A 12,587-nucleotide genomic window follows, 5' to 3' on the forward strand; every position below is an offset into this window, starting at 1 on the left:
GTCCTAAAGACTTGTTCTTGTTCGGTTCGGGCGCAGCTAGGGAGGGCACGCAACAAAGAGTATGCATCTAAATTATGCTATATGATTATGTGTAAATAATATGTTGTCCTGGGTTAATGGTTGTTTCCGCATGATCTATGTAATGTCATATGTATCATAACCTAACAGCTAAGCCAACTCAGCAGCATGTTTTAGCCCCACAGCAACAGACAGGGGGGATCCTTACTCCCCATCATGATCCACCTGTAGTTCAAACTAGTGGCCAAGATTGGAACATTGTAACAAGGAGAACTAGGGGACCTAGCAGGATGAGGAATTTGAGCCCTAGTAATCCTTTCACTGTGCTTTCTGGTGATTTGGGATTCAAGGAGATCTCTGGAGAAATGGATAGTGATGGTGTGATTGTGCAGAATACCTAACATGAACCTCATGAAGAAGGTTAACTTATGTACTTGGAATGTGAGAGGCTTTAATGATCCTGTTAAAGCTTCTGAGGTAAAGCATCTGTTGCAAGTTAACAATGTTAATATCATTGCTTTATTAGAAACTAGAGTAAAAATAGCTAAATTTCCTAGGTTGTCTTCTAAACTTGGTAGACACTGGAGTTGGGGGAACAATTATAGCTTGAGTCCTAGAGGCAGGATCTGGTTGGGTTGGCACCAATCAGAAGTTGATCTGTCAATTCTGCATACGCATGAGCAGTTTTTGCACTATGTGATTAGGGATATAACTGGTGATATTGAAGGAAATAATGCCCTTGGTCCAAGTATGCATTCAATGTTAAGTCTAATAAATGCGGTTCAGTGTTAATTAACAAGTTAATAATTCAGTGAGATCAAGTGAGCTAAATGCCTGGCTAGAGGCCGCTTCAGTTCAAGTGGAATTAATGATATTAATCCACAGCTTACTCTTGACTGAACCCGTAGGGTCACACAAATAGTACGTAAACGGATCAAGTATTTAATGGCATTAAATACTCCATCTATGGATATTCGGAATCGACGGATCTTGGTTCCAGTGGGAGCTGAGATCGTCAAAGGCAAGCAAATGAATACTCCGGAAACGATGATATTGCCGGAAACGGAAATATGGATCGTATCGGAAATATAAATATTATCCAAGTCGTAGATGTTGCCGGAAACGGAAACATGGTACGTATCGGAAAATATTATCGGAAATAGAAATATTGCCGGAATCGGAAATATTGCCGGAAACGGAAATATTGTCTGAATCGGAAATATTATCGGAATCGGAAAATAATTCCGGAAACGGAAATATTAAATATTTGTTCGAAACGGAAATTAATTCCGGAATCGGAAATATTAAATATTGTTCGTATCGGAAATAAATTCCGGAATCGAGAATTTAATCGGAAGCGTATCGTACGAATTAGCATCGGACGAGGCCTGCCAGACGAAGGCCCAGCACAAAGCCGGGGCCATCGCCCAGCAAGCCAAGCGCAACAACCACACGCCAAGCATGCGACCAGGCCCACCGCAAAAGCCAGGCCCAGCCGAAGCTTGGGCGCGCGCGCGGGGCTGCGACGAGTGGGCTGGCGCTGTGCGTGGGCCGCAAGGCCTGCGTGCGGTGCTAGCGTATTACTCGAAGTGTGTTACTCGAATCCTAAAGCGTATAGAATTCGTTTAATGATTAAATTCCTAATCCTAAAAGATAAATTAATTAAATAAGAGTTCCACTAGGATTCTAATTTAATTAATTCGTATCCTAGTAGGATTCCAATTCTCTTTCCATACCCCTATAAATATGTGGCCTGGGTTCACAATTTATAACGAGTTTTCAAGTATTCAAAGTGAGTTTTTGAGAGAAAAATTCAGTCACATACCTTGCCTAAAAGTGCCGAAATTATTAATACCTTAAGGGCGATTCTAGTTGGTCAATCTTAAGGCGGATCCGGACGTGCTGTGGACTATCTGCGGAGGGACGACACTTGGAGTCCTAAAGACTTGTTCTTGTTTGGTTCGGGCGCAGCTAGGGAAGGCACGCAACAAAGAGTATGCATCTAAACTATGCTATATGATTATGTGTAAATAATATGTATTCCTGGCTTAATGGTTGTTTCCGCATGATTTATGAATTGTCATATGTATCATAACCTAACAGTGGTATCACGAGCCTCTTATTATTTTCATAATCTAAAGGAAAATTTGGTAATATTAATCCAACCTTTTGCCGATTTTCTTTTATTAAGCCCACCTACGACATATTTTTTAATAATCCCACCTTTACCACCCAACGTCTTTTATTGGGCCCAACACGTCATAAACCTATTGTCGCCGGTAATATATCCCTACGTGGAAGTACTCTCTCTAGATGTATTCAGTCATCATCATCAATTCATCACCATCTCGATGATTTTTTCACCAGTTATCGGTCACTTAAGCCCAATAAAAGTCGTTGGGTAGTAAAGGTGGGATTATTAAAAAATATGTCGTAGGTGGGATTAATAAAAGAAAACCGGCCAAAGGTTGGATTAATATTACCAAATTTTCCTAATCTAAATTGCATGAACTTGGTTAAATATTACAAATTTGCAAGAATTAAAAAGGGTGATTAATTTTCGTAATTGTTAATTAATTGCAAATTGCGTTTATTTAATTATACGTACGCAGTTTTTCGGCAGTTTCTTCGTTACTCATCCAAAATGAGTGATTTTTGTGTCAATTCCGCATGTAAAAGGCATTCTAAAATTTTGACAAAATTAGTATCTTTCGGCCGAACCCAGAATTCTCAAATTCGAAGCCTAACTATGACTTTTTGAAGGTTTTAGTTTTTCGAATGCAAAATTTCGTAAATTTAAGATGTTAAATTAAATATTTGCAATTCTTGTTGGTAAATCTTGAATTTTTGATTGACCTACTGTATATGTTTAACAAGTTTGAATGCCTAGCCTTGTTAATTATGCAATCTAATTTGTAATTATGATTAATTTGTTAAAAATTAGAATAATTTAGAATTAATTTGATTTTCATAATTAATTATAATTTAATTAGATACCTATGATTAAAAACCACCATAAAAATTGTAAATTTATGATAAATTTTAAATTTTTATGACCTAGACTTGAATTCATGTTAATCGGAAATCAATTGAATAATAAATTTTCGATTTTTCGCCCTAAAATTATGAAATTAATATTATTTATTAATTTGTCATTAATTTTAAATATAAATTTTTTAAATTTTATGCGATTCGTTCATATAACTTGCACGCACAAAGCAATGGACGCTACGTGTTACCCTTAAGGGGTGTTGTATAGTGCGGGCATGTGACGACGAGCAAGGGAGCTCGTCGCCCATGCGGCACGAATGCAATGAGCAAGGCCATGGGGCACGAGCACAAGGCAGCAGCCCTGCCTTGTGTCTTGGGCTATGAGCAATGGACGAATCGGCATGGGCGAAGGCAAGGCACGGCAGTCGCGTGTGGGCAGCAAGCGAGCTGCGCCACAACGCGCACTGCCTCGCGCAAGCGCGCGCAGCGAGCGCAAGCTCGCGTGCCACGAGTGCTGCGCCCAGCGTCGATGCCGCGCGCAGCGAGCGCTGGCTCGCACCAAGCGAGCGCTAGCGAGCGCGCACAGCATGCGCTGGCGAGTGCACGAAGCGAGCGCTGGCCCGCGTGCAGCGAGCGCTAGCGAGCGAACGCAGCGAGCGATGGCTCTCGTGCATCGAGCGATGGCTCGCGTGCATCGAGCGCTGGCGCGCGCGCAGCGAGCACCAGCTCGCGCGATGGCTTGCGAAGGGTAGAAGCAGCAGCTATGCGACGCAGCGCATGGGCTGCGCGCACATGGCCAACGATGGCTGTGTGCGTGTAGCCCATGGGCGTGTGATGCGTGAGGTGTTTGCGTTGCGATTAGATCGTTTTGAAATTTTAATTTGAAATTTTCAGTTTACGTAATTTTAATTAATTTTAAAATTAATCATTTAAATTATTTTCTTGGATTTTAATTTTGAATATTATAATTATAATAAATTTTATTTATTCTAATTATTTTACTAAAATTAAAATCATGAATTAATTTAAATACGAGTGAAATTAAATTAAATTTTTTTTTGGATTCAATTATAGATTTATATAAGCTTTAAATTTTAATTAAATTTGTATGTTTCCGGTTAGACTAGAAATACATTTTTATGTTTAAAATTAGTAAAGCATATGAATTTATTGGTTTAAGTGGGAGCGCTTTTAGTCATAAACTCTTGATTAGGTCTACAAATCCTTAAGGTTAAAAACAACTTGATTAGAATTAATAAGGACTGAATAATTGGTAGATTATTGGTGCTCTTGATTAATTGCTGCAAATGTTTACGTGATGCATAATGTGTTTTACTAACCAGCTATGTGGGCCATTCATGATAATGAATGGGTGAATGGTATATATTGTATATGTACTGTTTTGCAGGTTATGAAGTGACTAGTATGGCCCAAATAGGATAGAAAATATGGTCTGCGTACCATTAATTTGAATGTAATTGGTCTAAAGTACCAAAGTTGTTTTTCAATTCAAATATGGTCTGCGTACCATCAAATAGTTGTAATTAGTTTTAATTATAGCTTATCCTATTTGAAGAAAATGGTGCCTCCCACGGAGATTTTCGAGACGGACTTTGAAGTTGAAGCTTCAAGATGAAGTCGGGCCATACTAGATCACATTTATCTTATGCATGTTTTAAGTTATTTATTGCTTTAAATATGTCTTAAAATGCATGAGATTACGGCTTGATTATGTTGCATGATTAAGGATTTTAGTTCACTTAAAATCTAACCAACATAGTAAGAGCCTTAAGTTCCAAACTTAAAAATTGAGTTAAAAGGTGCCATGCCAAAATATACACTTGCTTGGATATCCTTTACATCAATATAGTAATAGTTTTCGCTCAGCGAGGTGTTACTTATTGGTCCTAAAGGGGCAAGGTACACAAATAATTGTGAGTACATGTTAGTTTTGGTGAAACTCAACGATATAAGTAAGGAGTCCTTTTATGTCGTGGCAAAACCGATAGGTTTACCTAATAAGGTCTTAGACGTACCTATCAACCAAGAATAGTTTCTAGACTATTAGCAAAAGGCTTTTGCTTACCTAAGATGTTTTAGGATTAAGTCGACAAACTGTGCTTAGTTCTTCAATGATTTTAGGATCTTGGAATCATTTTATTCACACCTGCCGGAACACATAATTCGAATAAAATGCTAATAACTTGTTGAAATTGCATGATTGCTTTAATTTTCAAGTTATTACTCATGATAAATGTTTAGACTTTGCATGCTTCAATGTATGTTTTAATTATTGTTTATAATTAAATATCTTGCACTGCAGTAAATCCTTTTAGAAAGGTAACAGTAAATTTCCTCGATTGGTAGTGAATCCAAGAACGATTCACGGAAATGAGAGAAAGTGAGCAATTTAAAATGTACGTTTCTTATAGCGACTTTTATGGTTGTTTTCGAACATCAAAGTCGAATGGCAAACCAATTGGTGCTTGTGAATTCAAAATACACTGTAGTTTTGAGATCATAAAGCATTGAGTTTAATACGCTCGGCTTTACCAATGGTTAACAACCTAATATCTTTGTCCATTTAATTCTCGAATGAGTCTAGTCCCTAGACATTCGAATAGATCGATGCTTAGAGAACTTTAGAAGCTTCTGGTAAGATCATCTAGTTGAAACTTAATATTCAACATAAATTAAATGGTAAGAACCTTGTTGGGGTGACATTGGACATGTCTAACAAAATATAAAAGTCAACACTAAAGAATTCTTAAGACTATAAGAAAGGGTACAAGAAATAGGAAAACGAGGAACAAATGAAAGGAATTTACGATTCCGTTTCCACCTATAAGTTTATGTTTAAAGAGAAGTGACCTAGCAATCAAACTTCCTTGGTATCATATACCGCTTGAGGTTCTTACTTCGGTAATAACTCAAACAATGGAAGCTAGGATACACTAATGACCTACAAGTGGGAAATGAAGCATGGCAATGCTACATTAGTTGTAGGGTCATCTAGTTTGTTTTAAGTCCTTCAAGGCTGGAACTTAATGGCTATTTTGTTCCATAATCAACATACCTAAATTTCTGTTTTCAAACACAGAAAGATTCACATTCAAGAAAAACAAAAACAATGTTTGTTTGTTTATTTGAATGAAATGGTCAATTACAGGTTGAGTCAATATGCTTGATTAAAACAAACAACTCTTTAAAGAACTTTACTAGGTTCAAATCAACCCCTTGATTTGAGTTCCACTAATCTTTGGCATTGTTGCTTAGACCATATCAACAAGTTAACATTCATAAGCTCTATTTTGATGGACTTTTGAAAGTTGATTGATTTCTAGATCATTTTAAGACAACTAGTCTTACTTGTTGAAAGTAACAAAAGATATGAACTATTGTTAGAACGCCTAGACAATAGAGTTCAAAGCTAAAGAAAGATTTTATGACTTTATTATTTCACATGGATTTGAGTGAATATAGGTTTATTTACTCAAATGTGATATAAGTTGAATCTGTTTGGCTAGTTCAAAGATTCAGAAGTATAAAATCCACTTGGCAAGAAATCATAAAGATCTAGGTTAGATCATGTTGATGATTACTTGACACCAAATATGATCATCAATGATTGTGTGTTGTAATTTCACAATCTAGGTCCATAAGATATGGCATATCTTAGTTGGAATAATCGAAGTCAATTAGTACTTGATTCGATCAATGATGGATCATAAAGACTTTTCCTATAATTTCTAAAACAAAATGCTCAACTACCACCAAACTAAACCAAATTCGTCAAAGCTATTGAAAAGTAATTTCAGAATATCTTTTCATAATATATCTAAAGAGTTCCTAAACTCAGTTGGAGCTTAGTGTTTGTTATTCAACAAACTAAGGCCCAAGTATAGATATATGTTTCATTGTGATTTATTCAAATGAGACACAAGGGTATTGTTTCTACCACGAATTTTTGAGAACATAATGTTTGTTTGCTCGAAATGATGTCCTTTTGAAGATTCGTTTCCAAAATGACAAGTGGGAGAAAATAGACCTCGAAAGTCTTCGAGGCGAACAACAAACATAAACGGACATTCCGGAGGCTTTTCGAAGTGCTTCAGAAAATTCGAACTTATTCTGTAAGGACTTTACAAGTGGCTTTAAAGAATAGACATCTCTTAGAAGACTTTACAAGTGCTTCAAGGAGAACAGAATATTCAAAGGACTTTCAAGTGGCTATTGATATTCTATTGTTTGATGTTCTATACCCAAGTAGGCATAGAATTCAAGTCACTGAAACTATGAGATTCTTCTATTAGATAGTGAAGAAACATAGAGATCAGGTCAATGAAACTATGAGATTCTTCTATTAAATAGTGAAGAAACCTACAACTTGCAGTCAAACTATTATCATATAGATTAATGAGTTTGTGACTTGTAAGAAAGCTATGACGAAATATAGATTCCCTAAAATGGTTAGAGGCCATATATAGACTATATGTTTAATTGGTTAAAGGCCATAAAACATACTCAATGTTTTGATTACAAAATTGAAATTTTGTTGATTTGCAAGAATAGTTTCACACCTATTGGTTGCAAGTTTGTTTTAAGGATAAAAACCATCAAACATGGAATTGTGTTCACACACAAAGCTAGATTAGTTGCTAAAGGTTACAAGCAAATTCATGGCATGGATTGTGTTGAAACCTCATGCAAAATCGTAGTGCTTAAGTCTATAATTCAAGCAATGATTGCATATTGGTACATATGGCAATTGGATGACAAAACGTATTCCTCAATCAAATGTTGGAATATAATATGTACATGGTATGTCATAGAATTTGTGGATCCAAATAAATGCTTGAAAAGGAAAGCTAGCTTATAAAATCTAAGTACAGATTTAAGCAAGCAATTGGGAATTGGAACTGTATTTTAAGTGAAGCTAATAAGCATTTTAGTTTCATAAAATATACATGATTCTTATAGATGTATAAGAAGTTTAGTGGGAGTACATAAAACTTAATTGGTCCTATGTGTATCACACACATATCTCTCTATTGTGAAATAACATTCAAATGCTAATGACTTAGATTTGAAATTATTCATCAATGATGGACCAAGGCCAAACTTAGTACATACTGGGTATTAAGATCTATTTACAAAGATCTTATATTAATGTTTTAGATTAAGTAATGGCATTTACTAAGTCAAACACGAAAGACTCCATTGGAGATATTCGACCCATGTGAATAAATCTAAGTAAAGATGTTTGAACTATGTATAAGCATTTACTAAGTTAAACATCAAAGAGTCTAAATGAGATTCTTAACCTATATTATATGTCAAAGAATTTAGCTGAATTTAGTATCTACTGAAACTAGATAAGCTAAAGTTACATGAATAGAATTCAATTGGGAATTATTCTGCAAAAGAATTTATCATGTATGATATAATATGAGGATCGCCAAAAACGTATCGTATGACTTTGGGCATGACGAACATATACCAATCTCTATTGATCTAAGTGAAGATCAACTAGATTGAGATCAAGAATACTTATGGTACTTGAAAAGGTACATAGGAATAGTTCTTGATTCAAGGAAATAAAGATATGCTAAATATTGATGCTACACGCATAAACACTGGCAAAGGATCAAGCAAGACCCTTTGGAGTTAACCATTGATAAGGACGAGCTATAGAGCATCGTGTTTTGAAATGGCAACATGGATAGGAGACCATGAGTTGTTGCGTGGGAAATTAAATATTAATTTCTATGTTCTAAGATACAGTTGGAAAGTCTTCCACATATCCGTGAACTGCTTGGATAAGAAAATCTAAACCAAAGCATTACTAGCAACCTATACAGTTGAAGTAGAAGTACTTATTGCCTAAGAAGCAATAAAACTGAGTTGTTTACATTAAAAGTTCTTCACTGAACTTGGCTGGATCACATGTCTGCTGACTTGATGGTTCTTCATTGCAAAATGCGTAGAACCACTGTTTAAGTAAGAAAGACTAGATCACAAAATAAACATACTCAAAAGATCTTATCATCATATCTCGAAGAACATTCGATGAAAAGGATATTAAGATTGGCAAAGCATGATAACTAAACCTATGCAACAAGTGAGAAACAACACTCACATTGTGGCACTGGAAATCAAGCATAGCTTTGAATTCCATGAACTGTTTTAAAGATGGGTTTGAGGCCCATGGTTGTAAAACATTGGGGTTGAACATTTATCATATATGAAATGTATTTTCATATTCCATTTAATCTTGGTTTAGTATTAAATGATGAGTCCCTTCAATTTGACGATATATTCAAGATAGACTGTCAGGACCAGTCCTGTGACTAAGAAATGTCTATCAAGTGAACTTGAATGTCAAAGGTTGAGAATGGTCCCTGGTCGGAGTTTTCTATAAAATTGGACGCATAGAAAACGTTAGACGACTAGAATGCAAGATTGTTAGGTTATGATACATATGACATTACATAGATCATGCGGAAACAACCATTAACCCAGGACAACATATTATTTACACATAATCATATAGCATAATTTAGATGCATACTCTTTGTTGCGTGCCCTCCCTAGCTGCGCCCGAACCGAACAAGAACAAGTCTTTAGGACTCCAAGTGTTGTCCCTCCGTAGATAGTCCACAGCACGTCCGGATCCGCCTTAAGATTGACCAACTAGAATCGCCCTTAAGGTACTAGAAAATTTCGGCACTTTATGAGCAAGATGTGTGTTTTAATTTTCTCTCAAAAACTCACTTTTTGAATACTTTGAAAACTTGTTATAAATTGTGAGCCCTAGCCTCATATTTATAGGGGTATGGAAAGGGAATCGAAATCCTATTCAGATACAAATTAATTAAACCTAGAATCCTACAAGAACTCTAATTTAATTAATTTATCAAATAGAATTAGGAATTTAATCATTAACCGAACTCTGCATGTTTTAGGAAACGTGCACGAACACAAACACTTGCACACACACGCACGGCAGCCACGATGGGCCCCTATGCGTGCGCGCGAGCAGCAGCCCACGCAGCGCCCGCGCGCGCTGCGCGCTGCGCGTGCTGTGCGCGCTGTGCGCGCTGCGCAGCCTGCTGGGCCTGGCCTTGCGCTGGGCCTGGCGTGGCTGTTTGTGCGGCGCGCTTGGCTTGCTGGGCGATGGCCTGGCTTCGTGCTGGGCCTCGTCCGGCAGGCCTCGTCCGATGCTTATTCGTACGATGCGCTTCCGATTAAATTTTTCCGATTCCGGAATTCATTTCCGATACGAACAATATTTAATATTTCCGATTCCGGAATTAATTTCCGTTTCGAACAAATATTTAATATTTCCGTTTCCGGAATTATTTTCCGATTCCGGTAATATTTCCGATTCTGACAATATTTCCGTTTCCGGCAATATTTCCGATTCTGGCAATATTTCCATTTCCGATAATATTTTCCGATACGTACCATGTTTCCGTTTCCGGCAACATCTACGACTTGGATAATATTTATATTTCCGATACGATCCATATTTCCGTTTCCGGCAATATCATCGTTTCCGGAGTATTCATTTCTTGCCTGTGACGATCTTAGCTCCCACTGAAACCAAGATCCGTCGGTTCCGAATATTCATAGATGGAGTATTTAATGCCATTAAATACTTGATCCGTTTACGTACTATTTGTGTGACCCTACGGGTTCAGTCAAGAGTAAGCTGTGGATTAATATCATTAATTCCACTTGAACTGAAGCGGCCTCTAGCTAGGCATTCAGCTCACTTGATCTCACTGAATTATTAACTTGTTAATTAATACTGAACCGCATTTATTAGACTTAACATAGAATGCATACTTGGACCAAGGGCATTATTTCCTTCAGTCTCCCACTTGTCCTTAGGGACAAGTGTGCATTTCCTAATTCCTTTGTCTCTCGATGCTTGCTCTTGAACATAAGGTAAGAGTTGTCATCCTTATTACGTCCAGAGGTGTTCCTCGGTTTCAGAGTTCAATTGATCAAATAAACAGATAATCATAGCCTATGATTCATCCGAGCACGGCCATGCATTTCACAGTTTCTAGCTCTCCGAGTGGCCTTGTACAACTTTTAAGCATCTCATCCCGATTTATGGGAGGACAATCCCAATCTTGCGATCTTGAGATTAGACTTCGTTTGATAGGTGATTACCTGAGCGTTTCCTTTATAGCCTCCTTTTACGGTGCGACGGTTGGTCAACGTCAAAGCAACCAGTTCTCAAACAAGTAATCTCAAATCACTCAGGTATTGAGGATTTAGTGTCTAATAATTTAATGAAATTTACTCATGACATATTTTCATCTCTTACAGTAAAGTTTCATAGGTCTTGTCCGATACTAGTCTTCCCAAAGTAAGTATCTATGCAAATGATTATGACATTGCCATGTCCACATAGTTCAAGAAACAGAACTACTAGTCATCTTGCATTCTAATCGTCTAACGTTTTCTATGCGTCCAATTTTATAGAAAACTCCGATTAGGGACCATTTTCAACCTTTGACATTCAAGTTCACTTGATAGACATTTCTTAGTCACAGGACTGGTCCTGACAGTCTATCTTGAATATATCGTCAAATTGAAGGGACTCATCATTTAATAAACCATAAATTAAATGGAAAAATGAATTCATTTCATTTATTGTGAATGATTAACCAATAATGTTTTACAAAGATTTAAACTCTAAAACTTTAAAACATTAAACAGAGACATCAAAGCCATTCTCCAATATGCTTGATTCCCATAGCTGCAGTGTGCGAGTTGTGCTTCGCCTGCGGCAGAGGTTTAGTTAATGGATCTGATATGTTGTCATCAGTTCCAATTTTGCTTATCTCGACTTCTTTTCTTTCAACGAACTCTCGTAGAAGGTGAAATCTACGAAGTACATGCTTGACTCTCTGGTGGTGTCTAGGCTCTTTTGCCTGTGCAATAGCTCCGTTATTATCACAATACCGGGCTATTGGTCCTTTAATGGAGGGGACTACACCAAGTTCTCCTATGAACTTCCTTAGCCATATAGCTTCCTTTGCTGCTTCATGTGCAGCAATGTACTCCGCTTCAGTTGTAGAATCCGCAATGGTGCTTTGCTTAGCACTTTTCCAGCTTACTGCTCCTCCGTTGAGGCAGAAGACAAACCCAGACTGTGATCTAAAATCATCTTTGTCGGTTTGGAAACTTGCGTCCGTATAGCCTTTAACAATTAATTCATCATCTCCACCATAGACCAGGAAGTCATCTTTGTGCCTTTTCAGGTACTTCAGAATATTCTTGGCAGCAGTCCAATGCGCCTCTCCTGGGTCTGACTGGTATCTGCTCGTAGCACTGAGTGCGTACGCAACATCTGGGCGTGTACATATCATAGCATACATTATTGAACCAATCAATGATGCATATGGAATCCCATTCATTCGTCTACGCTCATCAGGTGTTTTTGGGCACTGAGTCTTGCTTAGAGTCATTCCATGAGACATGGGTAGGTAGCCTCGCTTGGAGTCCGCCATCTTGAACCTATCAAGCACCTTATTGATATAAGTGCTTTGACTAAGTCC

Source organism: Spinacia oleracea, chromosome 6 (assembly GCF_020520425.1).
Source record: "Spinacia oleracea cultivar Varoflay chromosome 6, BTI_SOV_V1, whole genome shotgun sequence".
NCBI lineage: Eukaryota > Viridiplantae > Streptophyta > Magnoliopsida > Caryophyllales > Amaranthaceae > Spinacia > Spinacia oleracea.